We start from the raw sequence: 26069 nt of genomic DNA, 5'->3' as shown, positions 1-26069 counted from the left end.
GTGATCCAATGTCCATTCCTGAGATTGCTCTTCCATTTCTTAGTCTCGCCTCTCACCAGGAAGACCACGTGCTCTTCATTAAACCAGCTGGGGGGAGAGCCAGCCCCAGCGGCAAGGGTCCAGAGTGAAATGCATGCAAGAACTGAAGGATAAAGACTGAGAGTGAACGTGCGTGTGAGCGTGTGTATGCGTGTACACGTACATGCTACCTGAGTACATATAGTGCACCTTCATGATAGTTGTCGTCCTGTATCGATATATATTTTTGAGTCTCATTTTTCTCACCTGGAAAATTAGACTTTTATCTTAATTTCTAAAGTCTCATTTAATTCTAAAATGGTCAGATTTCAACAGGCAAATGTCCTGGGAGAGGCCACATTACAGTGAGAGTAGGGCGAGAGCAGCCCACAGAGACAGGAGCCTGCAGGGATGGGGGGAAATCATCTCTTTGCCCGCAGCAGAGATGAGGCTGGGGTTACATTTGGGGCCACATCTTGGAGACCTTGATTGCCAGGCTGAGGTGAGTGTGCTTACTGCAGCAGGTGACGGGGGTTAGTGAAAGGCCTTATCAAGGAATTGACATGATTGGAGCTGGGTTTTCGAGATGAGTTTGGTGAGGCTGTGCACATGGCTGGGAGGGAGAGAGATGAGCCGGGAGGAGAGACCCAGTAGGAGAGGCCAGTCCAGCTCTAGCTAGGAGGGGAACGGGGCCTGAGCTGCTGCGGACCAGGGGCAGAGAGAAGGGACAGATGACGGGGAGGCTGAAGGGGTCCATGGGGCAAGACTTGGCCATGGGTGGCTAGGAGGAAAGAGAGAGCAAGGAGAGTCGGAGTGACTCCAGCTTTGGAACCTGGAAAGGTTGCTTGAGGCCTCTTTTCATCTGTGTTACCACCCAAGCTCCCTCTTGAAAACTGCCTGTCCAAATAGGCCTGGCAGCCTCAGTAGGCAGCGTGGCAGGGGTTGAGAGCTTGATTTGTAGAGTAATCCAGATCTGAGTTCAACTCCCAGCGCTGGCCTTTCTATCTGTGTGCCCTTAGACAACTGACTTAACCTCTCTGAGCCTCAGTTTCCTTATATACAAAATGTATGTTTTAATAAGGTTTTTGAGAGGATTAAATGAGGTTGTAGTTATAAAATGTATATTTATAAAAGGCTTGGCGCAAGTATACAGTTGAGAGCTCAGTAAACGTTAGCTGTTAGAATTACTGTCTTCTCTCTGTCTCTCTTTCTCTCTCTCACACACACACACACATTAGCATTAGCATTTCAGGGTCTCTTTTCTTTTGCTGTTCTAAAACCTCCAATTGGACAGGGCGGTGACCAGGGTACCCGTCCTCCAGCTGTGGGCTGCTGAGGGCTCAGATCTGCCCCCTTTCCCTCCAGAGTTGTCCTTAGCCCAGGAGAAACCACCTCACCCAGGGGTATCCAACAGCCTGCCTCCCCCACAAGCCCATCTAATGCCTGACAGGGACAGGGTACAAAAGTGTGGCCTCTTTGTCTCATGGTGAAGTCAACTCTGTGCTGCAATTCTTACTCCAAAGCACCCTCTGGGAAGGCTAAAGCCAGACGCCAGCTGAGACTATATTGCCTGCCTTACCCTCCCTCTCTCCCCTTGTCTTGAAAGCATCCCCCCAATAAAGCAAGTGAATCCCTGCCTCAGACTCCTGGCAGGTTTTGGGAGCATGGCCCATGGCTGACGGTCCTTTGGTTCTCTATTCAGGCTTCCCCTCAGACACTGTCAAGCCTGGGCTCCATGCTGCGGGGCCAGACAGAGCAATCCTTGCTCCCAGCCCAGGTGCCTGGATCTCTGACATGGGAAGGGGAACCAGATTCCTTCTGGAACAGGAGAGGCATTTAGATAACACTCAAACCATGAAGCACCCAACCCCTCCTCTGACTTCTCCAGGTCGTATTTGTATGTCACCTATGACCCTCTCTGCCCTGTGGAGTTGCTGCTCTGCCCTCCCATTGGGCCGTGAGCATCCATGGGACAGAAATTGTAGCCAAGTGGTTGCTCCACCCCCAGCACTCAACACGGGCCTGCACACAGTAGGTGTGCAGGAAAACATTTCAGGAAGTGCATTTACTTGGAATGAAAAACAGTTACAGCAAGATTACCAAAGAGAGCAGACAGTAATGGCCAAAGTGAAGGGTCCTGCAGGGACCCACTGAGAGCTGGGCCTGCCTGGTAAGATGGAAGATTCCAAAGAGAGGCAGCTGTCAATCACCAGGCAGAATCACAATGCTGCGAGCACTCTATAGGCTCTCATTTAGTTCTTAAAACCTTCCTTGGTATATCTTACCGTCTCCATTTTACTGATGAGGTCATTGAGGCTCAGAAAAATAAGTCACTTGACCAATATGAAGTGTGAGAATGTGGTGGAGTTGGATTTCCAGCCCTTGTCCGGCTGCACTCTTTCCATGATCACAGGGTCTGAAACGATATTCTGAAGAGTTTGGAGTTGCTCTTCTGGGAATCTGCATCCCTACTGACATGAGCTAGAAAGGACTGGCTGGCGACCGTGTTGGAGACAGACTGCCTGGACGGCTGGATGGAGGTGGGAAAGGGGTTTGGATCTGAATACACTCTTTTACTGGGGGACAGCAGAGTCCGGAGCATCACAGCGTGGCTCTGAGGAGTTGGGCGACAGGGGCCGGGCTGATACGGTGGATTGTCCAGCGAAGGGAGACGCCGGGCTAGATGCCTGATTCACTGGGACCTCCTGGCTCTGGGCAGGCGGGAGCCCCCGGCGCTGAGCTGTGTGACCCTCTCTGGGCTCCGTTTCTCATCAGTCAAGGGAGCGGGGTGATTGGAAGGTTTCTTCCAGCGCCGGGTCCCTGACTCTCAGTCAGTGAAAGGTCTGATGTTTCCCATCCCTCTTTGCTCCTCTCTGTGTAAATCCTGGGCTGCCGACCAGTGATCCAAGTCCCTCAGCCCAGCCAAGGCGACAGAAAGCCTGACTTTCTCAGCCCTGAAAAGAGCTGACAGGCTGTTCTCTGGGCTCCCCTCTGCAGGGAGCATTGACAAGAGCTGGAAGAGGAGGCTGGCGTGGGAGCCTTCTCGAGTTGTTCCACAAAGGACCTCTTCTCTTTCCCAGGCATGATGACAAATACTGCTGCTGCCTCTGGCTGTAAGGGCTGGGGTGTGTGGACAAGGTTCCCATGCCTGAGCTCTTAGGAAAATTGCAAGCAAAGAAAAAAAAATGTGCATGGGCTTTTGGCTGTGCTTTTTTGACTTGATGCCAGATGACCGCTGGGTTCAAAATTACATCACTATTGACTATCTGAGTAATCAGAGTAATTTCTCTGTTTGAGCATCTTGGAAGAATAGCTACCTTGGCAACAGATTGTTATCAGTTCCTTAATGATTTGTGCTGAGGAACAGTTTCCTTTATGCTGAAAACCGGTGGCCTAAAAGCTGGATCTGGCCAGCTAACCCATCTATCTCTGAGTGGATTGCATAGTATTGAGAAATGGAGCTGGGTTTGACAGCCTACTTTGTCTGTTAAGCAGCAAAGGCCAGGCCAGTGGTGCTGGGATTCCCAGTGTCAGGCCCCCTCACCTCCAGCATTGGACTCAGCTGAGCCTCTGGAATACACAGTCCCTACCCACTGAGGGTTGCTCGGCGCTGCAGGAGGGTCTGACATGACACATCCAGCACTGGCCGCACATGCTGGCCCAGCCTTCTGAAGCCACTGGGGCTTCTGTTCCTGATAGAACAGTGTTCTGTTCACTCTCCCTTGCTTCTTGCTCAGCTCACTGGATGCCATGCGTTGGCCTCTGTGCTTCAGATGAATTTAAAAAGCAGGCTGGAATATCCAGGAAGGATCTAAAAGGAACTTCTAGAAGATTCACAACAAAATCGATGGTAGAGAAAGGTGCAATGTGGTTTTTAATGGTCGTGCAGCGTTGCAGAAAGTGGGAGGGGAGTTAAAGGTGCAATGTGGTTTTTAATGGTCGTGCAGCGTTGCAGAAAGTGGGAGGGGAGTTGAAGGTGAGGAAATGATGTTCAGAAAGTTGAACTGACAGCACAGCTGCTAAGTGGTGACGCTGGGATTTGAACCTGAGTCTGTGCCTCACTGATGCCTGTAGGAGGTGGGATAGTGGGCTGTCTCAGTGAGAGCTAGTAGAGCCCAGAATGTGCCTTAAAAAAAAAAAAAAAAAAGACTGTATAATAGCAACTATCCCCATGCCTTTGATAATGCAAGGGATCACAAATGCTGTGGAGTGAATGAGTGATAATGTTTTGTCATGTATTGTGGGTCTGAGGCCCTCTTACTACACAGAAGCTTAGAGAGACAAAGCTGCCCTGATCTCTTCTCCTGACTTTGCTCTCGGGCTTCAGGGAGGGAAAAGCTTTCCAGCTCCGGTAGGCCTTCCTATAGTCTCCGAAATGCTTCCTGCAGGTAGCAGAAAGGCTGCCCAGGCCAGCTTCCCCATCATCTATCTTTGGACAAAAGGAAGTTGCATTCAACCCTCTAAGTCAAGGGAAGGGAAGTCAAAGGGGACTAGAATTATTGGAGGGCAGCTATTTGCAGGGGTGGAGCTATACTTTACACATATAATCTCATTTCTAATTTACTGTAACCCTATAAGTAGATATTATTGTACCCATTTTGCAGATCAGAGCACAGAGGTTCAGAGAGGGCAAAAAATGTGGGGTAATAGAATTAAACTTATTTTTATAGCAGACACCAACATTTTTTTTTAGAGAGGAAATGTCTTTATTTGCTTAGATACCTTTATAAACACTTTGGGTGGGAAGTAAGGCCAGAAGGGCAGGAGCCTCAGCTAGGACACAAAGCAGAGGCTCAGCTGCCTTCTGTGGGGTAGGAGGCAGGGGGCAGAGAGGAGGGAAGGATGGAAAGAGGGTCAGCAAGATGCCGAGAGAGCCTGGGGCTAAGTGACTCCAAGTGCCCAGGGAAAATTTCCAGCTGCAACTGCCCGTGTGCTCCCCATACCTGCTTGAAACGTTGATAGAGAATTGTGTTTATGAGTGGGGTTTCTTTGCAGAAACTACAGAAATGGGTGTTTCCTTGTCTGCTTCCGTGTGGTGAGGAGCAGGTTCAGCCTGTGTGGAATCAGAACCCTAGAGCCTAAGGTGGCCCTGAGAGTGGGAGATTCAGGCCCCTCCACGAGCAATACAGGCACCAGCAGGAATCCTGACCTTCTCTAGAGGATGGAAGGGATCCTAGCAGACCTCAGGGCAGTGGTGTGCTGGAGCTGGCTTCCCTGCAGAGCCAGTGCCACACATCCCTTCCCAGAACCCCATTCTGTGGCACTGTCTTAGCTGCACATCTGCATGGTAGGAGTATGTATACCATGGAAAATGGCAAATGCTGCAAATCAGGGCTTTTTTTTTTTTTGATAGCTGATTGTTGAACATTTACCAGAACACCCCTGCTTCAGGGGGTCAAGAGACCTTTTGACATCTGTTTACCTTCTCTTGCCAGGCTGTTCATCAAATGTTGAAGGAAGGTTAAAAGTTGCAAGTTCTGAAGGTAAGATTTGTGAACTGTTTCCATTTCTGAGTTATGAGAGAGCATTGGCAAGAGTGGGGACATAGAGTGAGAGCTTGTAGGTTTAAAAAAGGAGAAGGGGGGAAATGCTACAAATAATTGCCTTTTGCATGGGAGACTGGAATACAACTCAACAATAAAAAGGAATAAACTATTTGATACCTGTTATAATTATGCTGAGCGAAAGAAACCAGATGGAATATGATTTTATTTATATGAAGTTCTAGAAAAACAAATCTATAGTGACAGAAAACAGATCAGTGGTTGCCTATGAATGGGGGTGCAGTAGGGGTAGGGAAGGGTGGTCAGGAGGGATTACAAAAGGGTATGAAGAAATTTGGAGGAAGTAATAGATATAGTCACTATCTTGCTTGTGGTGATGGTTTCATGGATGTATACATGTCAAAATTTACCAAATTGCACACTTTAAATATGTACAGGTTATTGTATGTTAATTACACTTCAGTAAAGCCGATTTATTTTAAAGCATGATTTCATACTGATGCTGCCAATTCTAATCCAACACGACCAACTTCATTATAGCTTTTCCCCTTTCATTATTTGTAATATTTTTCTCTGATAGTGAGAAATATGGCTCTCATTATTCACAATAGAGTTATATATTTGTTCAGTCCGAGTATACACATAAAGTAGTTTCAGAATTGCCAGCCCATGGCGCTGTGAGACACACTTTTACTAACCAGGATACAGCATTTATATAAGGTTCTATTTGTCTTCAGTCTTACTACCATCTTCATCAGGATACTGTTTTCTGAAGTCATGTTAAGGTCCTTCCTTCCCCATCGCCTTCAGTGTGATTATAATATTCACTCGAAATATTGTTAGGTTTGTTTGTTACTATTTGTATTCCTTTTTGGGTTAATCCCATATTCTGGTTGGATTTAAGTGGGGGAGGAGAGGGGTACTTGAAGCATTCCATGATTCTAAGAGTCAAAGTTCTACAAAAAGTATATTGAGAGAAGTGATGCGTCTTCCTCATCCCTTCTCACCCATCCCATTTCCTTCCTCCTTTCACCCCAGTTTCCATCCATGCCCTGTAGGTAACCAGTCTCTTTACTTTCTGGTTTATCCTTCCTATATTTCTTTTGCACCAATGAGCAGATACATGTGTATTTTGTTCTATCCCCTTCTGTCTCATGCTAGACATATTCCATGGCACTTTGCTTTTTTCCTTAACTCTATGTCTTAGGAATCACTCCAAATCATTTTGTAGAGATTTTTCTGCCTCATTTTTCATAGCTGCATAGTACTCCATTGTGTGGATGTACCATAGTTTATTCAACCACTCTCCTATACATAGGCATTTAGGTTGTTTCCAATGTTTTATAATTACAAATAATACTATTTTGAGTAACCTTGTTCATATGTATTTTTGTGATGTTGGAGGTATATCTTCATGGTAGATTCCCAGTAGTGGGTCAAAGGGTAATTACACATGTAGTTCTGTTAGTTATTGCCCAATATCCCTCCATGGGGTCATGTCAGTTAGCATTCCCACCATGCATGAGTTCCTGTTTACCCACAGTCTTACCTAGAGAATGTATTATCATGCCTTTCAATTTCTGTTAGTCTGGTAAGTGAGAAATGGTATCTCAGTGTTTTAATTTACATTTTTCTAATTTTGAATGAGGTTAGTCTTTTTTTTTTTTTTCATTTGAGGACCACTTTTATATCTTTTTTGTGTGAGTTATCTGTTCATGTCCTTTCCCAGTTTTCTGGTTTTTGGTCCCTCAATTTTTTTGAGTTATTTATGTATTAAGGGTATTAATCCCTTGTCTGTGCTATATGTCACAAATATTCTCTCCCAGTTTGTTAGCTGTCTTTCAACTTTGTTTACAAGGTATTTTGCCATGCACATTTTTTTGTTTTTATGTCATCAAATTTATCAATCTTTTCTTGCCTCTGGATTTTAAATCATAGATAACTTTTATTCTATGCCAAGATTATAGAGAAATTCACCCATGTTTTCTTCTAGTAATTGTATGGTTTCATTTTTTATGTTAAGATCTTTCAACCATTTGGAGTTTATTCTTGTGTGTGGTATAAGATATTGTACTAATATTATTTTTCCTACATGGCTACCCAGTTGTCCTAACATTATTTCTTAAAAAGCTCCATCTTGACACCAGTGATTTGAGAGATGGCTCAACTCCATTTGGAGGAATAAAATAATAATACTATTAACTGCTAATGGTTTCCCCAGGATTTACTGTGTTAAGAGAAATACAGGCACTGTCTCATTTAATCTTCACAATCCAATTAGGCAGTTAACATCAGCAACCCCATTTTACAGGTTAATAAACTGAGGCTCTATAAGGTAAGTGATTTAATAAATGTCACACAGCTGATGAAATAAAAACCCAGATCTGTCTGCCTCTTACCCATTCTCTAGAAAAACTTAATCTGGAAGTTAGGCCATTCGTGTATCTATTATCAAAACCCATTATTCACCATCTTGAACTCATTGCTATTAACTCAGGCCACATGCATTTTGGCTGAGGTCGTACTGTTGGTCATGTTGATTGGCGCATTCTTGAGATGAGTGAGGACAGCCGCCTCGTTTAGAATAGCAGACTGTGAACCCCTCAAACCTACTGAGGGCTTGCCTCTCAGTATGTTTATTCTAGCGGAGTAGGCTAGACAAAAACAAACCAACAATAAAGTATCACAAGTGACAAGTCCTTTAATGAAAATAAAATCGGGTGCTTAGTGGCCAGGTGGTCCTTTAGATGGATGATCAGGGAAAATCTCTCTGAGAAACTTACATGGAAGCTGGGGCCTGAGAGACAAGAAAGGTCAGGCCGTGGGCATATGTGGAGGAAGAGTGTTCCAGGCAGAAGGACAAGCAAATTCAAAGGCCCTGAGTCAGGACCAAGTTTGAGGCACTGGGAGAATAAGATGAAGGCAAGCATGGCTGGAGTAGAGAGAGGAAAGGCCACAATAACAGAGCATCAACAGAGGCCATATCATGTGGGGTGTGTGGCCAGGATACAAAATTTCCTTGTGCAATGGGAAATCTTGGGTGGTTTAAATCCAAGGAGTGGCATCAGTTTTGTTTTTTGTACATATGATTCTGGAAGATCTGTAGAAAATGGACTGTGTGGGGCTAGAAGCTGGGAGGACAGTTAGGGCTTTTGCAGGAATCCAGGCTAGTGATTGGTGAGGACCCAGGTTAGCATGCTAGCAGTGGAGATGGAAAAAATGTCTCGAGACTGAGTCAGCAGGAATCCTTAAATGATTGGGTGTGAGGGGAGAGGGAAAGTTAGTGGGTGGATGATGGTGGTACTTGCCAAGATGGGATAGGCTGGAGGAGAAGCATTTTTAGGGAGGATGGGAGAATCAGTAGTTCAGTTTGGACTTGTCAAATTTGGCATGCCTACTGGATATCAAAGTGGAAAAGTGGGCAGATAGACATGAATTTGGAATTGGAGAAAGAAGATGAGCTGCAGATGCAAATGTGAGAGTTGCTGCCAAGTCAAGAGTATTTAAAGTTATGAATTGAATGAGATTATCCAAAGAAAGTATGTAGATTTTACCTAGAACTGATCTCTCAAGGGGAGATAAACCTTTAGGAGTTCAAATAAAAAATAATCCAGCAAATGGGACAGAGAAGGAGTTCAGTGAAGTAAGATGGAAACCAGAACAGTGGTATAAGGAATGTTTCAAGAAGGAAAGAGTAGTGTGGAATATTGATAAGGGGTTGCATAAGATGAGAACCAAAAAATAACTGATAGATTTGTCAAGCTAGAGGTCATTGGTGATCTTGACAAAAGCCGCTTCAGGGACATGTGGGGCTGGAAAACCAACTGGAGTGGGTTGAGGAGAGAATGCAAGGGAAGAGGTGGAGACTTAGTCAACTCCTCTTAGAAGTTATGCTGTGAGGGGGAGCTGAGAATTTGCGGGAACAGTTAGAGGGGAATGGGAGGGGCAAGGAAAAGTTTATCCAAACACTAGAGATACTGGTTTGTCGAATGTGCCTGGGAATGGACCAGTAGAAAGGAGGAAGGGAGGGAGGTCCTGAGACAGTGAGAGGTGACGGGCTCCAGAGTTGATGGAGCACAGGTGGCCAGAGGAAGGAAGGCAGAGACGATGGATTTAGATGCAGTTAGGGTGCATCTGGGTTTATGTGAGACAGGAAATGAGGGAGGGAGTCCCTGTCGGATTACTTGCTCTGTGGGGCATGGGCTGAGGTCAGCTGCTGAGATAAGGGGAGAGATGCAGGCAGCTTTGTAGAAGCAGGACTTGACGGGGGTCTTGAAGAACTGAGATGGGAGATGGAAGGAAAGGCTGTGCTAGGTGACAGGGAGCAGGGGCAAAGGCACAGAGGCTGGGCTGGACTTAGCTCACCCCAAGACTGAGGAAACCAGCTTGAGTGGAGCAGAGGCCCTGGGGGAGCAGTACAAGGAAATCAATGGGGGATGCAGGAGGGTCAGTTCCAGGAGGACCCCAAAGCACCAGAGAGGCTGACCCATATGGAGAAAAGTGAGAATCTCGTTGACTTTGGGGCTGGAAATGGCCTGGTGCAAGTGTGTCTGAGCAGGTGGACCTGTGTCAAAGGCTGAGGCAGCGTCTCAGGATGGGCCGGAGGGAGGGTTGCCTCAAGAATATTCTGAGAAAGAGGGAAGTGTGAGACACTTCAAAGGAAAGTCTACAGGATATGTGAATTAAATACCTCCCTCCCAGCCCTCCACGGCCCCAGTTGCCCAGGACTGAACCCAGAGCGCACCCCAACTCCAGGTCCTGTCTGTCTCCAAGCTCTGCTGCTGCCTCCCTCCCTCCGTGTCTCCGGCTGCTCTTCAGCTCCCTGTAGCGCCTTTCTTCAGACCGCCATCATCTGCCACCTGTCCCCTCTCCTGGTCTCTCGTCTGCCCCTATGCAATTTCTCATCCACACCCCCACCAAGGTGAGCTTCCTAAAACCCAGATCCAATCATGCCATGTGCCTGTGTATGACAATGTGTTCTCCTTTCTCATACCTTCTCCCATCTTATGGGATCTCTTAAGAAACACTGGCAGCTCTATTTAACAAAAGACAAGGTCTGTGTTCTGAAATTCCTAAGAAAAGCACGAGGATTAGTTTTTCAATGTAAAGTTACACTCTTATTGTGAAAGTCATTTCCCATTCATGGGACCAATACGTACATTTATCTCTGAAGCTCTGAGCATGTTGCTAACATGCTCCATGCTCCTAGCGCATTCCTAACATGCTCCATGCTCCTAGCGTGTTCCTAACATGCTCAGGTGAAGGAGGGGGGTTCCCTTTTGAAAAGTCACTATACCATGTTCCTAGAGCTTTCGGTTTGGCTACCAATTAGAATTTATGTATTCACTCATTCATTCATTCACTTGTTCATTCAACAAATATTTATTAAGTATCCACTGTGTGCAGCCCTGGGAGGAGACAGTGGAGGCAAGACGACCTGGTCCCTGCTCTGCCTTCCTGGGAGGGAGACCAGCAGTGAATGAGAAACACATGAGCAAGGTCATTTCTCATGAAAGAAACAGGGAAATATGATCGTTGTTTGGGAGATTGAAGGCAAAGGCCTCTGTGCAGAGGGGATATTTGAGTCAACAAGGGAAGGAGCCAACTGTGCCAACCACTGGGGGAAGAGCGTTTCTGGGAGAGGGAACAGCAACTGCAGGAGAAGAGCTTGTAGGGAATAGGGCATTCTGGCTGCTGGATGGAGAATGTGATGTTAAACATTCAACAGGGGAAGGAGCCGCTACATCTGCAGAGAACAGTGTTGGCAGAAGATGGAGAAGGAAAACTCTGCTACTTTCAAGAAAGTAATTTAAATCTGGAGACTATCACCTCTGAAAAAGGAGTTCCTTCTACACTTTCGTTACAAGAAGGCCAGTGCCTTGGACACCGACATCCAATGTCAGTGCAGCTCTGTGGCCAAGGGTGCTTGTTGGACCACCGGGGTGGGACTTCTGACCCTGAAAGTGTCCTGGATAAGCAACCTTAAAGCAAGTCACCTATTCTCTCCAAGCCTCAGTTTCCTCATCTGTATAGTGGGAATAATTACAATCCTACCTCGGGATTATATGAAATAATTCATGTAAATATTATAATCACTTAAACATTAGCTATTATTATAATGATCCCTCTGAGAGAGAAATGGAAAGCTTCTACAACAACAAACCTGTTGTCCCATATTTTGTTAAAAATGGTTCAACATTCTGCTCAATTCCTGTGTCAAACCCATTTTCCACTTTATGAGTAATCTCTAAAATCTTGAAATAGTGTGAGTGTTGGAAGTGAACTTTGTTTTTGTTGTGGTAAAAATGTTCCCCTTGCTTTTAATTGGTTTGAAAGGAAAAGATGACGGAGAAGGGCACGGAGAGCTAGGAGCAGGCAAAGGAGAGGGAGGAGGTAATCCTGAGCAACTGTTGACTGTTGGTGCCACCGACGGCACTGGGAATTGGAAATGACAGACTACTTCCTGTGTGGCCTCAGTCCCATCACTGACAGGGAGCACTTTAAAACTCTGAATTTAAAAGAGGATAATAAATGGCAGTCTGGAAGCATTTTTAACACAAGAGCTAATTCCTCGGCAGAATCTAGCGTGTCAAAGATGAAGGCAAAACAGGAAGCAGTTAGGTGACCTCTGCGTTCAAATGAGAATATTCTGGCATCCCTGGATTTCACGTTAAGAAATCAGGCCTTTACCCCAGACCGCAAAGAAACTTGAGTAAAATGCAATCTGCTGAAGGGTGTGATACACAGAAACATATCAGCACAAGCTTCCTTTTTTTTCTTTTTTTCAACTTTTTACTTTATATTGGAGTACAGTTGATTAACAATGTTGTGTTAGTTTCAGGTATACAGCAAAATGATTCAGTTATACATATACATGTATCTATTCTTTTTCAAATTCTTTTCCCATTTAGCTTGTTACATAATACTGAGCAGAGTTCAGCTTCTGATCAACAGTTTTAAATCAACAGTGGCCCAAACTTGAGTTTTGTGGTCTCTTGGTAGATGAACTTCTTCTCATTCCCCCAGTTTTTGTATAAAATCAGTCAAATCTCTGGGCTTCCAAAAAACCTTTGCCCTCGTCAAATCTCCCAGTCATGGTTATGTAATGAGTTGGAGAAATTCTATTCCTCAGGCTTCCTCTCGGAGAAAATACTATACATTTGGAAAGAAATTGTTTGCTCTGCCTCTTAGGAGGGAGAGTAAGGCCCCAAGGACATGGCCAAGTACTGAAGATTGTTGCTGAAGTAAAAGGGACCAGAAGGGGTCTAAGTCCCTCCTGAGAGGGGAGGGGAGGACAGTGAGGGAAGGAGTGGGCATGGGAGTCGGTTCCTGCCCCACACACTTTAATATTCACTCAAGGGGCTAACTTCAGGGCACCCTTGGTGCAAGTGGGTTTTCGATTTTACAGGGTAGAAATTGGTGAAGGGGCTAAGCCTTGCACTGGATGATGTAAGCAAAACAGAAGCAGGGCAGACCCTGAGCTGGAGGGACAGGGAGGCCTTGCTGGAGTCTGGATTACGATTATCCATGGGCCACATCTGCCCTCCCATTAGCACCTCTGATAACATGTGAAGCCCCGCGCAAGAGTCTGAGCTTCAGAGAGATGGTTAGACAGGCCTGGCTTCCTGGAGCCAGTTGTAGTGACTATAAGATTATCATCCACTACTACCAAGCAGGGCTTTGTACTTCCCCATGGCCCTTGGCTAATCAGAGCCCCATCTGCTTCAAGTCAACACTCCCATTTTCAGATACATTTAAAGCAAACTTCGAGTTCACCCCAGAGACATGTAGAACATACTGTTTGTGTTTGAATTAGGGCTGGAGTCATTATTCAGTGAGGTATAGAGACCAACCTCCTTCCGAGGGCTTCCAACCCTATTAACCTTTCGTGGGCTGTGTCTCCGACAACACCAACTCGAGGCTCACCCTCCAGTTTCATTTCCAGGTAACCACAACCTGGTCCTAGTCACTGAGGTCAGTCAATGAGAATTTAGAATCCTAGATTGGTTGTGTGTGTATATGTTTGTAAAGTATTACATTTATTTAATATAAATATTGATGAGCTTTTTTAGTGCTTGCTTTTTTCTCATCCTATTGGATTGGCCAAAAAGTTCGTTCAGTTTTAAGTAAAGACACATTTTTCATTTTTACCAAGAACTTTATTGAACACCAAATGAACTTTTTGGCCAACCCAGTATTTCATACCTGAATCCCTGTGCTGGCTTCACTGCTTCAAATGAGGCGATGCAGTTCAAATAAGGGGTGGTACTTGAGTGGCAGCAACCAAGGAAAAAGTCACAATTAGGGACACAATTAGCCTTCTCCTTTGATCATTCCCATTTCCCCAAAATCCTTCCAGCAGGTAGGACACGGGCAGCTGAAAAGAGAGATTCACGTTTGACACTAGTTTGTAATACCTAGAGGCATTTCTAATACGTGGAGGTACTTGGAGGGAGCTGTTCTGGGATAAGGAGTCTTCCTGTTGAGTTTCCAGTTACACAGAAAGTCAGACTTGCTTGACTCCCAGGCCTGGGGCAGAGGTGAGGTGACTAAGGAAAGAGGCACATACCTTTGCAGGTCAGGTATGACTATCCTGAGTTCTGCGGGCCCAGAAATAAAGGGAATCCACAGGTGGTTTCCAAAGGGCAGAAAGGGAAGCAAGACTCCAACCCAAGCATATGGGATCGGTGGAAAAACTTTAATTATCAGTAGCATCTTCCTGAGGTTAAACGTGGAAACCATATTAGCATTTGAGGCGATCATGCTCCTGAGGGGGTGGAGGGTGGGTGGTAGAAACAATGCAATATGGCGGCAGGATAGGACCAAGAAGAGAGATAGCCAGTAGGGGGCGCCCTTTTGGTTAGATATGGCTGATGGTCTCTAGGGACACTGGGTGGACTCTGACAGTCGAGTTTTAAAGTTTTCCTGTCCTGCCTTGTAATCCTCTTTTGTCTCTCTAAATCTTCAGTAAAGTTTGCTGAACACAAATATAACAATTGTGTTTGAGAGAATAAAGAAAAGGACCTCTTCCTTTACTTAGGAATATCCTTAGCGATGGGGCTAACCTGGAAGATGGGCCCAGCACAGAAGAGCCTACATCATCAACAGATGCCTAGACAGTCAGAATCTGGAGCAGTGGCCCAGAGAGAGAGGTGACGAGCAAACCTCAAACTTAGACATTACCTTTGGCTTTTCACTCCCTCTCCCCATCATCATATCCTCCCTGTCTCCCTTTTAATTTATACTCCGTTTTGTTCTCCCCTTTAAGAGTGAAGGTACTACACATTAGACCTGAAAGTAACTTCGACAAAATCTGGAAGCAAACTCTGCGCCCCCATTTCTCCTCATTGTGCTAGATGGTCTTGGTGTTGCCTTCCCGCTGAAACAGTCCAAGAGCAAGAAGAGTCTATGCTGATTTTGCAAGAATAAATAGTTGTGGTTCAAATAAATCTCTTGCTCAATTTTTCGGATCTGGAGATTTTGCCACATGACTGTTCCAATGCCAAGAATTCATACCCCTGAGATCTTCCTCTCATCATTTAAGATTTTCAAGAAGATAATTTAGCTCGGTGCTGGTTGCCAGATTGACAGCCTTAAAAACAAGAGGTGAAATCCAATCTGGACAGAGCCTGTGGCCACTGTCTATTTTTAGGGAAAAGATTATTCACCCATATGGCCAGCTAGGAATAGAGCATTACTGGGGCTGGGGGGTGAGGTACAGACTTAGAACAGCCTTGACCCTAAATCTCCTGCTCTCAGTCGGGGGGTGGGGGTTGGCTGGAAGCTGGAAGGGACAGGAATTGTTCTGGGTTTAGGGGGGTGTGCAATGCAAAGTTTCCTGAAAACAATCCAGCATTTTGCAGAGTGATAAAAACAATCCTTCCTCTAAAAATAGCCCTCTTAGAAACCAGAGGCCTGGATTTAATTATAGTCACTTTATATTGACCATGTACCGAGGTACCAAGGCCCAAGCTGGTTCTTTGCAATATTATCTGCTGTAACCCTGCTCCAGACCCATGAAGCAAGCATTTCCCACCACACAAATGAGCACATTGAGGGTCTAAGAAGGAATTCAAAGCCAGTGTGTGTCACTTAACCTCAATTGTTTCCATTTTCTTCAAATCTCCTAGACCAGAAGTTCCCAAACCTGGTTGCATATCAGAATAAATGGAGGCACTTTAAAAAAAAAAAACAAATTCCTGGGATTTATCCCAGTCCTGGTAAATCACGGTTTTGGGCAGGGACAAAGTTCCCAAGATGATTCGGTTGCACAGCCCTGCTATCCAAGATTCAGACAGGGCGATTCCAGGAGTGCTTGGGGAATTCCAGGAATGCCACCCCTCGTTCTTTCAGTCTTGAACCCTAAGTGTCCTCCGGCTACCCTGGGTTTCTCTGAGTTCCTCCACTGAGCCTAATTCCCTCTGACCTCAGAACTTGCCCCTCTGCTTGGAAGGCTTCCCATCGCCTCTGCTCCCCCTTCACATCTCAGTGTCATCACCTCCTGGAGTCAGCCCTGGTCACCTGGACAGGGAGACGTGCCTCTGCTCTTTTCTCTCTGAACACATCATGGTCTGTAATTACATACCATGTGAAGTTTGAAAATGAATGTTGGTTTCACCTGTTAGGTGGTAAGCGCCGTAAAGGCAGGGGACTAGGTCTGTTTCACTCAATATTGTACCTCCTGGGCCTTATACGTTTGAGGGAGGGAGGGAACGAGTGAACGACCTGAGATGAGGACAGAAGAGGGTTCTAGTCCTGGTTTGGTGCCAATTTGCTGCACAACAATCTGGCAAGCTACGCCTCATCTCTGAGGTTCTGTTTTCTCCCCTGATAAACAAGGGCTGGATTAGACCCATCGGTGTCCCATTTCACTAAGTGTCAGAGTCGCTAGGGAGCTTGGGTCAAGTGGAGCCCAGCTCTCCTTCAGCAAGTCTGGAGTGGGCCTGGGTCCGCATTCTAAATGAGCCCCCAGAGGTGCTGATGCAGGTGGGTCTCAGGGGTGGGATGGGGGGCACATTTCAATAACACTGGGTTGGGTAAATTCTGAGGTCCTTTCTAGCTCTGACATTTTGTCATTTATTCAGTTAGCAAACAGCTCTTGTGATCTGGGCGTGAGGAAGACAAAGAGGACTGAGAAAAAAGTGACTTCTCAGAACTTGCATTCTTCACATGGCCACCAGGCAATGCTGTCCATAAGAGGCAGAGTACGGACCTTGGTTGCCATTTTCTTTGTAACTCACCATACTTGGAATCACCACTTTTTTTTTTTTTTTTTTTTTTAAAGGATTTTCTTATTTATTTATTTATTTATTTTATTTTTGGCTGTGTTGGGTCTTCGGTTCGTGCGAGGGCTTTCTCCAGTTGCGGCAAGCGGGGGCCACTCTTCATCGCGGTGCGGGGACCGCTCTTCATCGCGGTGCGTGGGCCTTTCTCTATCGCGGCCCCTCCCGTCGCGGGGCACAGGCTCCAGATGCGCAGGCTCAGCAATTGTGGCTCACGGGCCCAGCTGCTCCGTGGCATGTGGGATCTTCCCAGACCAGGGCTCGAACCCGTGTCCCCTGCATTAGCAGGCAGATTCTCAACCACTGCGCCACCAGGGAAGCCCACCACTTTTTAATATAAGGAATGCAATACAACATACTCCATGTTAAAAATATCCTGCAAATACTGAACTGTTCTCAGAAGACTCCAGATAACGTTCAGGACCTCCAAATGCCCGAGACCATCCTTGCAATGAATGGAAATTCTGGGAGAGGGGGAAGGCCATACAATTCTCTCTCTCTCTCTCCTCTCCCCTGCTTTTAAAAACTTATAGAACAATGGGACTTCCCTGGTGATGCAGTGGGTAAGAATCCGCCTGCCAAAGCAGAGGACATGGGTTCGATCCTTGGTCCGGGAGGATCCCACATGCCTCAGAGCAACTAAGCCCGTGAGCCACAACTGCTGAACCTGCACTCTAGAGCCTGCGAGCCACAAACTACTGAGCCTGTGCGCCACAACTACTGAAGCCTGTGTGCTCTAGGGCCTGCAAGCCACAACTACTGAGCACACGTGCTGCAACTACTGAAGCCTGCTCACCTAGAGCTGGTGCTCCGCAACAAGAGATGCCACTGCAATGAGAAGCCTGCGCACCACAACAAAGAGTAACCCCTGCTCGCCACAACTAGAGAAAGGCTGCACGCAGCAACAAAGACCCAATGCAGTCAAAAAAAAAAAAATATATATATATATATATAAAACAAAAATGGAAAACCACATAAAATAAAGGTATAATGTCGTAAGTTATGAGGTGAGCATTTCTTTTCTTTTTTTTTAATACAGCAGGTTCTTATTAGTCATCAATTATATACACATCAGTGTATACATGTCAATCCCAGTCGCCCAATTCATCACACCACCCCCCCGACCCCCCCACAGCTTTCCCCGCTTGGTGTCCATACGTTTGTTCTCTACATCTGTGTCTCAACTTCTGCCCTGAAAACCAGTTCATCTGTACCATTTTTCTAGGTTCCACATATATGCGTTAATATACGATATTTGTTTTTCTCTTTCTGACTTACTTCACTCTGTATGACAGTCTCTAGATCCATCCACGTCTCAACAAATGACCCAATTTCGTTCCTTTTTATGGCTGAGTAATATTCCATTGTATATATGTACCACATCTTCTTTATCCATTCGTCTGTCCGTGGGCATTTAGGTTGCTTCCATGACCTGGCTATTGTAAATAGCGCTGCGATGAACATTGGGGTGCATGTGTTTTTTGAATTATGGTTTTCTCTGGGTATATGCCCAGTAGTGGGATTGCTGGATCATATGGTAATTCTATTTTTAGTTTTTTAAGGAACCTCCATACTGTTCTCCATAGTGGCTGTATCAGTTTACATTCCCACCAAGAGTGCAAGAGGGTTCCCTTTTCTCCACACCCTCTCCAGCATTTGTTGTTTGTAGATTTTCTGATGATGCCCATTCTAACTGGTGTGAGGTGATACCTCATTGTAGTTTTGATTTGCATTTCTCTAATAATTAGTGATGTTGAGCAGCTTTTCATGTGCTTCTTGGCCATCTGTATGTCTTCTTTGGAGAAATGTCTATTTAGGTCTTCTGCCCATTTTTGGATTGGGTTGTTTGTTTTTTTTTGTTTTTTGTTTTTTTAAAGGAATGCAAGACTTGTTTATTTATTTATTTATTTATTTATCTATTTTTGGCTGTGTTGGGTCTTCATTTCTGTGTGAGGGCTTTCTCCAGTTGCGGTGAATGGGGGCCACTCTTCATCACGATGCGTGGGCCTCTCACTATCGCGGCCTCTCCTGTTGCGAAGCAAGGGCTCCAGACGCGCAGGCTCAGCAATTGTGGCTCATGGGCCCAGCCGCTCCGTGGCATATGGGATCTTCCCGGACCAGGGCCTGAACCCGTGTCCCCTGCATTGGCAGGCAGACTCTCAACCACTGCGCCACCAGGGAAGCCCTGTTTTTTTAACATTGAGCTGCATGAGTTGTTTATATATTTTGGAGATTAATCCTTTGTCCGTTGATTCATTCGCAAATATTTTCTCCCATTCTGAGGGTTGTCTTTTCATCTTGTTTATAGTTTCCTTTGCTGTGCAAAAGCTTTGAAGTTTCATTAGGTCCCATTTGTTTATTTTGGTTTTTATTTCCATTACTCTAGGAGGTGGATCAAAAAAGATCTTGCTGTGATTTATGTCAAAGAGTGTTCTTCCTATGTTTTCCTCTAAGAGTTTTAGAGTGTCCGGTCTTACATTTAGGTCTCTAATCCATTTTGAGTTTATTTTTGTGTATGGTGTTAGGGAGTGTTCTACTTTCATTCTTTTACATGTAGCTGTCCAGTTTTCCCAGCACCACTTATTGAAGAGGCTGTCTTTTATCCATTGTATATCCTTGCCTCCTTTATCATAGATTAGTGGACCATAGGTGCATGGGTTTATCGCTGAGCTTTCTATCTTGTTCCATTGATCTATGTTTCTGTTTTTGTTCCAGTAGCATATTGTCTTTTTTTTTTTTTTAAACATCTTTATTGGAGTATAATTGCTTTACAGTGGTGGGTTAGTTTCTGCTTTATAACAAAGTGAATCAGTTTTACATATACATATGTCCCCATATCTCTTCCCTCTTGCATCTCCCTCCCTTCCACCCTCCCTATCCCACCCCTCTACGTGGTCACAAAGCACCGAGCTGATCTCCCTGTGCTATGTGGCTGTTTCCCACTAGCTATCTATTTTACGTTTGGTACTGTATATATGTCCAAGCCACTCTCACTTTGTCCCAGCTTACCCTTCCCCCTCCCCATATCCTCAAGTCCATTCTCTAGGAGGTCTGTGTCTTTGTTCCCGTCTTGCCCCTAGGTTCTTTTTTTTTTTTTTTTTTTTTACTTCTTTCCAGATAGTCTACTGATGACCCCAGAAGGTTGATTTTTTTTTTAATTTTATTTATTTATTTATTTATTTATGGCTGTGTTGTGTCTTCGTTTCTGTGCGAGGGCTTTCTCTAGTTGCGGCAAGTGGGGGCCACTCTTCATCGCGGTGCGCAGGCCTCTCACTATCGCGGCCTCTCACTATCGCGGCCTCTCTTGTTGCGGAGCACAGGCTCCAGACGCGCAGGCTCAGTAATTGTGGCTCACAGGCCTAGTTGCTCTGTGGCATGTGGGATCTTCCCAGACCAGGGCTCGAACCCGTGTCCCCTGCATTGGCAGGCAGATTCTCAACCACTGCGCCACCAGGGAAGCCCCGCCCCTAGGTTCTTCATGACCACTTTTTTGTTTTTTTTAGATTCCATGTATATGTGTTAGCATACAGTATTTGTTTCTCTCTTTCTGACTTACTTCACTCTGTATGACAGACTCGAACTCCATCCACCTCATTACAAATAACTCGATTTCGTTTCTTTTTATGGCTGAGTAATATTCCATTGTATATATGTGCCACATCTTCTTTATCCATTCATCTGTTGATGGACACTTAGGTTGCTTCCATGTCCTGGCTATTGTAAATAGAGCTGCAATGAACATTTTGGTACATGACTCTTTTTCAATTATGGTTTTCTCAGGGTATATGCCCAGTAGTGGGATTGCTGGGTCATATGGTAGTTCTGTTTTTAGTTTTTTAAGGAACCTCCATACTGTTCTCCATAGTGGCTGTATCAATTTACATTCCCACCAACAGTGCAAGAGGGTTCCCTTTTCTCCACACCCTCTCCAACAATTATTGTTTGTAGATTTTTTGATGATGGCCATTCTGACCGGTGTGAGATGATATCTCATTGTAGTTTTGATTTGCATTTCTCTAATGATTAAAGATGTTGAGCATTCTTTCATGTGTTTGTTGGCAATCTGAATATCTTCTTTGGAGAAATGTCTACTTAGGTCTTCTGCCCGTTTTTGGATTGGGTTGTTTGTTTTTTTGATATTGAGCTGCACGACCTGCTTATAAAATTTGGAGATTAATCCTTTGTCAGTTGCTCCATTTGCAAATATTTTCTCCCATTCTGAGGGTTGTCTTTTTGTCTTGTTTATGGTTTCCTTTGCTGTGCAAAAGCTTTGAAGTTTCATTAGGTCCCATTTGTTTATTTGTGTTTTTATTTCCATTTCTCTAGGAGGCGGGTCAAAAAGGATCTTGCTGTGATTTATGTCATAGAGTGTTCTGCCTATGTTTTCCTCTAAGAGTTTGATAGTGTCTGGCCTTACATTTAGGTCTTTAATCCATTTTGAGTTTATTTTTGTGTATGGTGTTAGGGAGTGTTCTAAATTCATTCTTTTACATGTAGCTGTCCAGTTTTCCCAGCACCACTTATTGAAGAGGCTGTCTTTTCTCCACTGTATATTCTTGCCTCCTTTATCAAAGATAAGGTTAGCATGTGTACATGGGTTTATTTCTGGGCTTTCTATCCTGTTCCATTGATCTATATTTCTGTTTTTGTGCCAGTACCATACTGTCTTGATTACTGTCGCTTTGTAGTATAGTCTGAAGTCCAGGAGCCTGATTCCTCCAGCTCCATTTTTCTTTCTCAAAATTGCTTTGGCTATTCGGGGTCTTTTGTGTTTCCATACAAATTGTGAAATTTTTTGTTCTAGTTCTGTGAAAAATGCCTGTGGTAGTTTGATAGGGATTGCATTGAATCTGTAGAATGCTTTGGGTAGTATAGTCATTTTCACAATGTTGATTCTTCCAATCCAAGAACATGGTATATCTCTCCATCTGTTTGTATCATCTTTAATTTCTTTCATCAGTGTCTTATAATTTTCTGCATACAGGTGTTTTGTCTCCTTAGGTAGGTTTATTCCCAGATATTTTATTCTTTTTGTTGCAATGGTAAATAGAAGTATTTCCTTAATTTCTCTTTCAGGTTTTTCATCATTAGTGTATAGGAATGCAAGAGATTTCTGTGCATTAATTTTGTATTCTGCTACTTTACCAAATTCATTGATTAGCTCTAGTAGTTTTCTGGTAGCATCTTTAGGATTCTCTATGTATAGTATCACGTCATCTGCAAACAGTGAGAGCTTTACTTCTTTTCCAACTTGTATTCCTTTTATTTCTTCTTCATCTCTGATTGCTGTGGCTAAAAATTCCAAACCTATGTTGAGTAATAGTTGTGAGAGTGGGCAACCTTGTCTTGTTCCTGATCTTAGTGGAAATGGTTTCAGTTTTTCACCATTGAGAACGATGTTGGCTGTGGGTTTGTCATATATGGCCTTTATTATGTTGAGGAAAGTTCCCTCTATGCCTACTTTCTGGAGGGATTTTATCATAAACTGGTGTTGAATTCTGTTGAAAGCTTTCTCTGCATCTACTGAGATGATCATATGGTTTTTCTTTCTTTTTTTTTTTTTTATAAATTTATTTATTTATTTATTTATTTTTGACTGTGTTGGGTCTTCATTTCTGTGTGAGGGTTTTCTCCAGTTGCGGTGAGCAGGGCCTGCTCTTCATTGCGGTGCGCGGGCCTCTCACTCTTGCGGCCTCTCCTGTTGCGGAGCACAGGCTCCAGATGTGCAGGCTCAGTAGTTGTGGCTCACGGGCTTAGTTGCTCCGTGGCATGTGGGATCTTCCCAGACCAGGGCTCGAACCCGTGTCCCCTGCATTGGCAGGCAGATTCTCAACCACTGCGCCACCAGGGAAGCCCGATCATACGGTTTTTCTCCTTCAGTTTGTTAATATGGTGTATCCCATTGATTGATTTGCGTATATTGAAGAATCCTTGCATTTCTGGGATAAACACTACTTGATCATGGTGTATGATCTTTTTCATGTGCTGTTGGATTCTGTTTGCTAGTATTTTGTTGAGGATTTTTGCATCTATGTTCATCAGTGATATTGGCCTGTAGTTTTCTTTCCTTGTGACACCTTTGTCTGGTTTTGGTATCAGGGTGATGGTGGCCTCGTAGAATGAGTTTGGGAGTGTTCCTCCCTCTGCTATATTTTGGAAGAGTTTGAGAAGGATAGGTGTTAGCTCTTCTCTAAATGTTTGATAGAATTCGCCTGTGAAGCCATCTGGTCCTGGGCTTTTGTTTGTTGGAAGATTTTAAATCACAGTTTCAATTTCAGTGCTTGTGATTGGTCTGTTCATATTTTCTATTTCTTCCAGGTTCAGTCTCGGAAGATTGTGCATTTCTAAGAATTTGTCCATTTCTTCCAGGTTGTCCATTTTATTGGCATATAGTCTCCTTGTAGTAATCTCTCATGATCGTTTGTATTTCTGCAGTGTCAGTGGTTACTTCTCCTTTTTCATTTCTAATTCTATTGATTTGCGTCTTCTCGCTTTTTTTTCTTGATGAGTCTGGCTAATGGTTTATCAATTTTGTTTACCTTCTCAAAGAACCAGCTTTTAGTTTTATTGATCTTTGCTCTTGTTTCCTTAATTTCTTTTTCATTTATTTTTGCTGTGATCTTTATGATTTCTTTCCTTCTGCTAACTTTGGGGTTTTTCTGTTCTTCTTTCTCTAATTGCTTTAGGTGTAAGTTTAGGTTGTTTATTTGAGATGTTTCTTGTTTCTTAAGGTAGGATTGCATTGCTATTAACTTCCCTCTTAGAACTGCTTTTGCTGCATCCCATAGGTTTTGGGTCATCGTGTTTTCATTATCATTTGTTTCTGGGTATTTTTTGATTTCCTCTTTGATTTCTTCAGTGATCTCTTGGTTATTAAGTAGTGTATTGTTTAGCCTCCATGTGTTTGTATTTTTTACAGATTTATTCCTGTAATTGATATCTAGTCTCATAGCACTGTGGTCAGAAAAGATACTTGATACGATTTCAAAGATACTTGATATGATTTCAATTTTCTTAAATTTACCAAGGCTTGATTTGTGACCCAAGATATGATCTATCTTGGAGAATGTTCCATGAGCACTTGAGAAGAATGTGTATTCTGTTGTTTTTGGATGGAATGTCCTGTAGATATCAATTAAGTCCATCTTGTTTAATGTATCATTTAAAGCTTGTGTTTCCTTATTTATTTTCATTTTGGATTATCTGTCCATTGGTGAAAGTGGGGTGTTAAAATCCCCTACTATGATTGTGTTACTGTTGATTTCCCCTTTTTTGGCTGTTAGTATTTGCCTTATGTATTGAAGTGCTCCTATGTTGGGTGCATACATATTTAAAATTGTTATATCTTCTTCTTGGATTGATCCCTTGATCATTATGTAGTGTCCTTCTTTGTCTCTTGTAATAGTCTTTGTTTTAAAATCTCTTTTGTCTGATATGAGAATTGCTACTCCAGCTTTCTTTTGATTTCCATTTGCATGGAATATCTTTTTCCATCCCCTCACTTTCAGTCTGTATGTGTCCTTAGGTCTGAAGTGGGTCTCTTGTAGACAGCATATATATGGGTCTTGTTTTTGTATCCATTCAGCCAGTCTGTGTCTTTTGGTTGGAGCATTTAATCCGTTTACCTTTAAGGTAATTATCGATATGTATGTTCCTATTACCATTTTCTTAATGGTTTGGGTTTGTTATTGTAGGTGTTTTCCTTCTCTTGTGTTTCCTGCCTAGAGAAGTTCCTTTAGCATTTGTTGTAAAGCTGGTTTAGTGGTGCTGAATTCTCTTAGCTTTTGCTTGTCTGTAAAGGTTTTAATTTCTCTGTCAAATCTGAATGAGATCCTTGCTGGGTAGAGTAATCTTGGTTGTAGGTGTTTCTGCTTCATCACTTTAAATATGTCCTGTCACTCCCTTCTGGCTTGCAGAGTTTCTGCTGAAAGATCAGCTGTTAACCTTATGGGGATTCCCTTGTGTGTTATTTGTTGTTTTTCCCTTGCTGCTTTTAATATTTTTTCTTTGTATTTAATTTTTGATAGTTTGATTATTATGTGTCTTGGTGTGTTTCTCCTTGGATTTATCCTGTATGGGACTCTCTGTGCTTCCTGAACTTGATTAACTATTTCCTTTCCCATATTAGGGAAGTTTTCAGCTATAATGTCTTCAAATATTTTCTCAGTCCCTTTCTTTTTCTCTTATTCTTCTGGGACCCCTATAATTCGAATGTTGGTGCATTTAATGTTGTCCCAGAGGTCTCTGAGACTGTCCTCAATTCTTTTCATTCTTTCTTCTTTATTCTGCTCTGCAGTAGTTATTTCTACTATTTTATCTTCCAGTTCACTTATCCGTTCTTCTGCCTCAGTTATTCTGCTATTGATCCCTTCTAGAGAATTTTTAATTTCATTTATTGTGTTGTTCATCTCTGTTTGTTTGGTCTTTAGTTCTTCTAGGTCCTTGTTAAACGTTTCTTTTATTTTCTCCATTCTATTTCCAAGATTTTGGATCAACTTTACTATCATTATTCGGAATTCTTTTTCAGGTAGACTGCCTATTTCCTCTTCATTTGTTAGGTCTGGTGGGTTTTTGCCTTGCTCCCTCATTTGTTGTGTGTTTCTCTGTCTTCTCATTTTGCTTAACTTTCTGTGTTTGGGGTCTCATTTTCGCAGGCTGCAGGTTCGTAGTTCCCGTTGTTTTTGGTGTCTATCCCCAGTGGCTAAGGTTGGTTCAGTGGGTTGTGTAGGCTTCCTGGTGGAGGGGACTAGTGCCTGTGTTCTGGTGGATGAGGCTGGATCTTGTCTTTCTGGTGGGCAGGTCCACGTCTGGTGGTGTGTTTTGGGGTGTCTGTGGCCTTATTATGGGTTTAGGCAGCCTCTCTGGTAATGGATGGGGTTGTTTTCCTGTCTTGCTAGTTGTTTGGCATAGGGTGTCCAGCACTGTAGCTTGCTGGTCGTTGAGTTAAGTTGGGTCTTGGTGTTGAGATGGAGATCTCTGGGAGATTTTCACTGTTTTATATTACGTAGAGCTGGGAGGTCTCTTGTGGACCAGTGTCCTGAAATTGGCTCTCCCACCTCTGAGGAACAGCCCTGACGCCTGGCTGGAGAACCAAGAGCCCGTCATCCACATGGCTTTAAGCCATGAATGGTCATCAGCACGATGCTGTGAAGACGGGATCAGCAATGAGAGATGAAGTGCCTCAACTGTGGCGAGGAGTTGCTTCTCCTGTGCGACTATGGGTCAGAGGAGGAGACGTGTCCACTGGGGAGTATGTGCTGTCATG

The 26069-nt window shown here is 44.0% G+C and overlaps 1 long non-coding RNA gene across 1 annotated transcript in view; it reads left to right on the top strand.

Annotated features, from left to right (window-relative positions):
• LOC103014491 (uncharacterized) overlaps positions 1–14907 on the top strand; it is a 38360-nt gene extending 23453 nt beyond the window's left edge. Inside the window, exons 3-4 of the long non-coding RNA XR_450999.2 lie at positions 5454–5501; positions 14791–14907. This is a non-coding gene — a long non-coding RNA (uncharacterized LOC103014491). The remainder of the gene's footprint in view (positions 1–5453; positions 5502–14790) is intronic.
• The last annotated feature ends 11162 nt before the right edge of the window (positions 14908–26069 follow it).

The sequence above is a fragment of the Balaenoptera acutorostrata genome, chromosome 7 (genome assembly GCF_949987535.1).
Source record: "Balaenoptera acutorostrata chromosome 7, mBalAcu1.1, whole genome shotgun sequence".
Classification (NCBI taxonomy): Eukaryota; Metazoa; Chordata; class Mammalia; order Artiodactyla; family Balaenopteridae; genus Balaenoptera; species Balaenoptera acutorostrata.
This window is presented reverse-complemented; position numbering and strand designations above follow the sequence as displayed.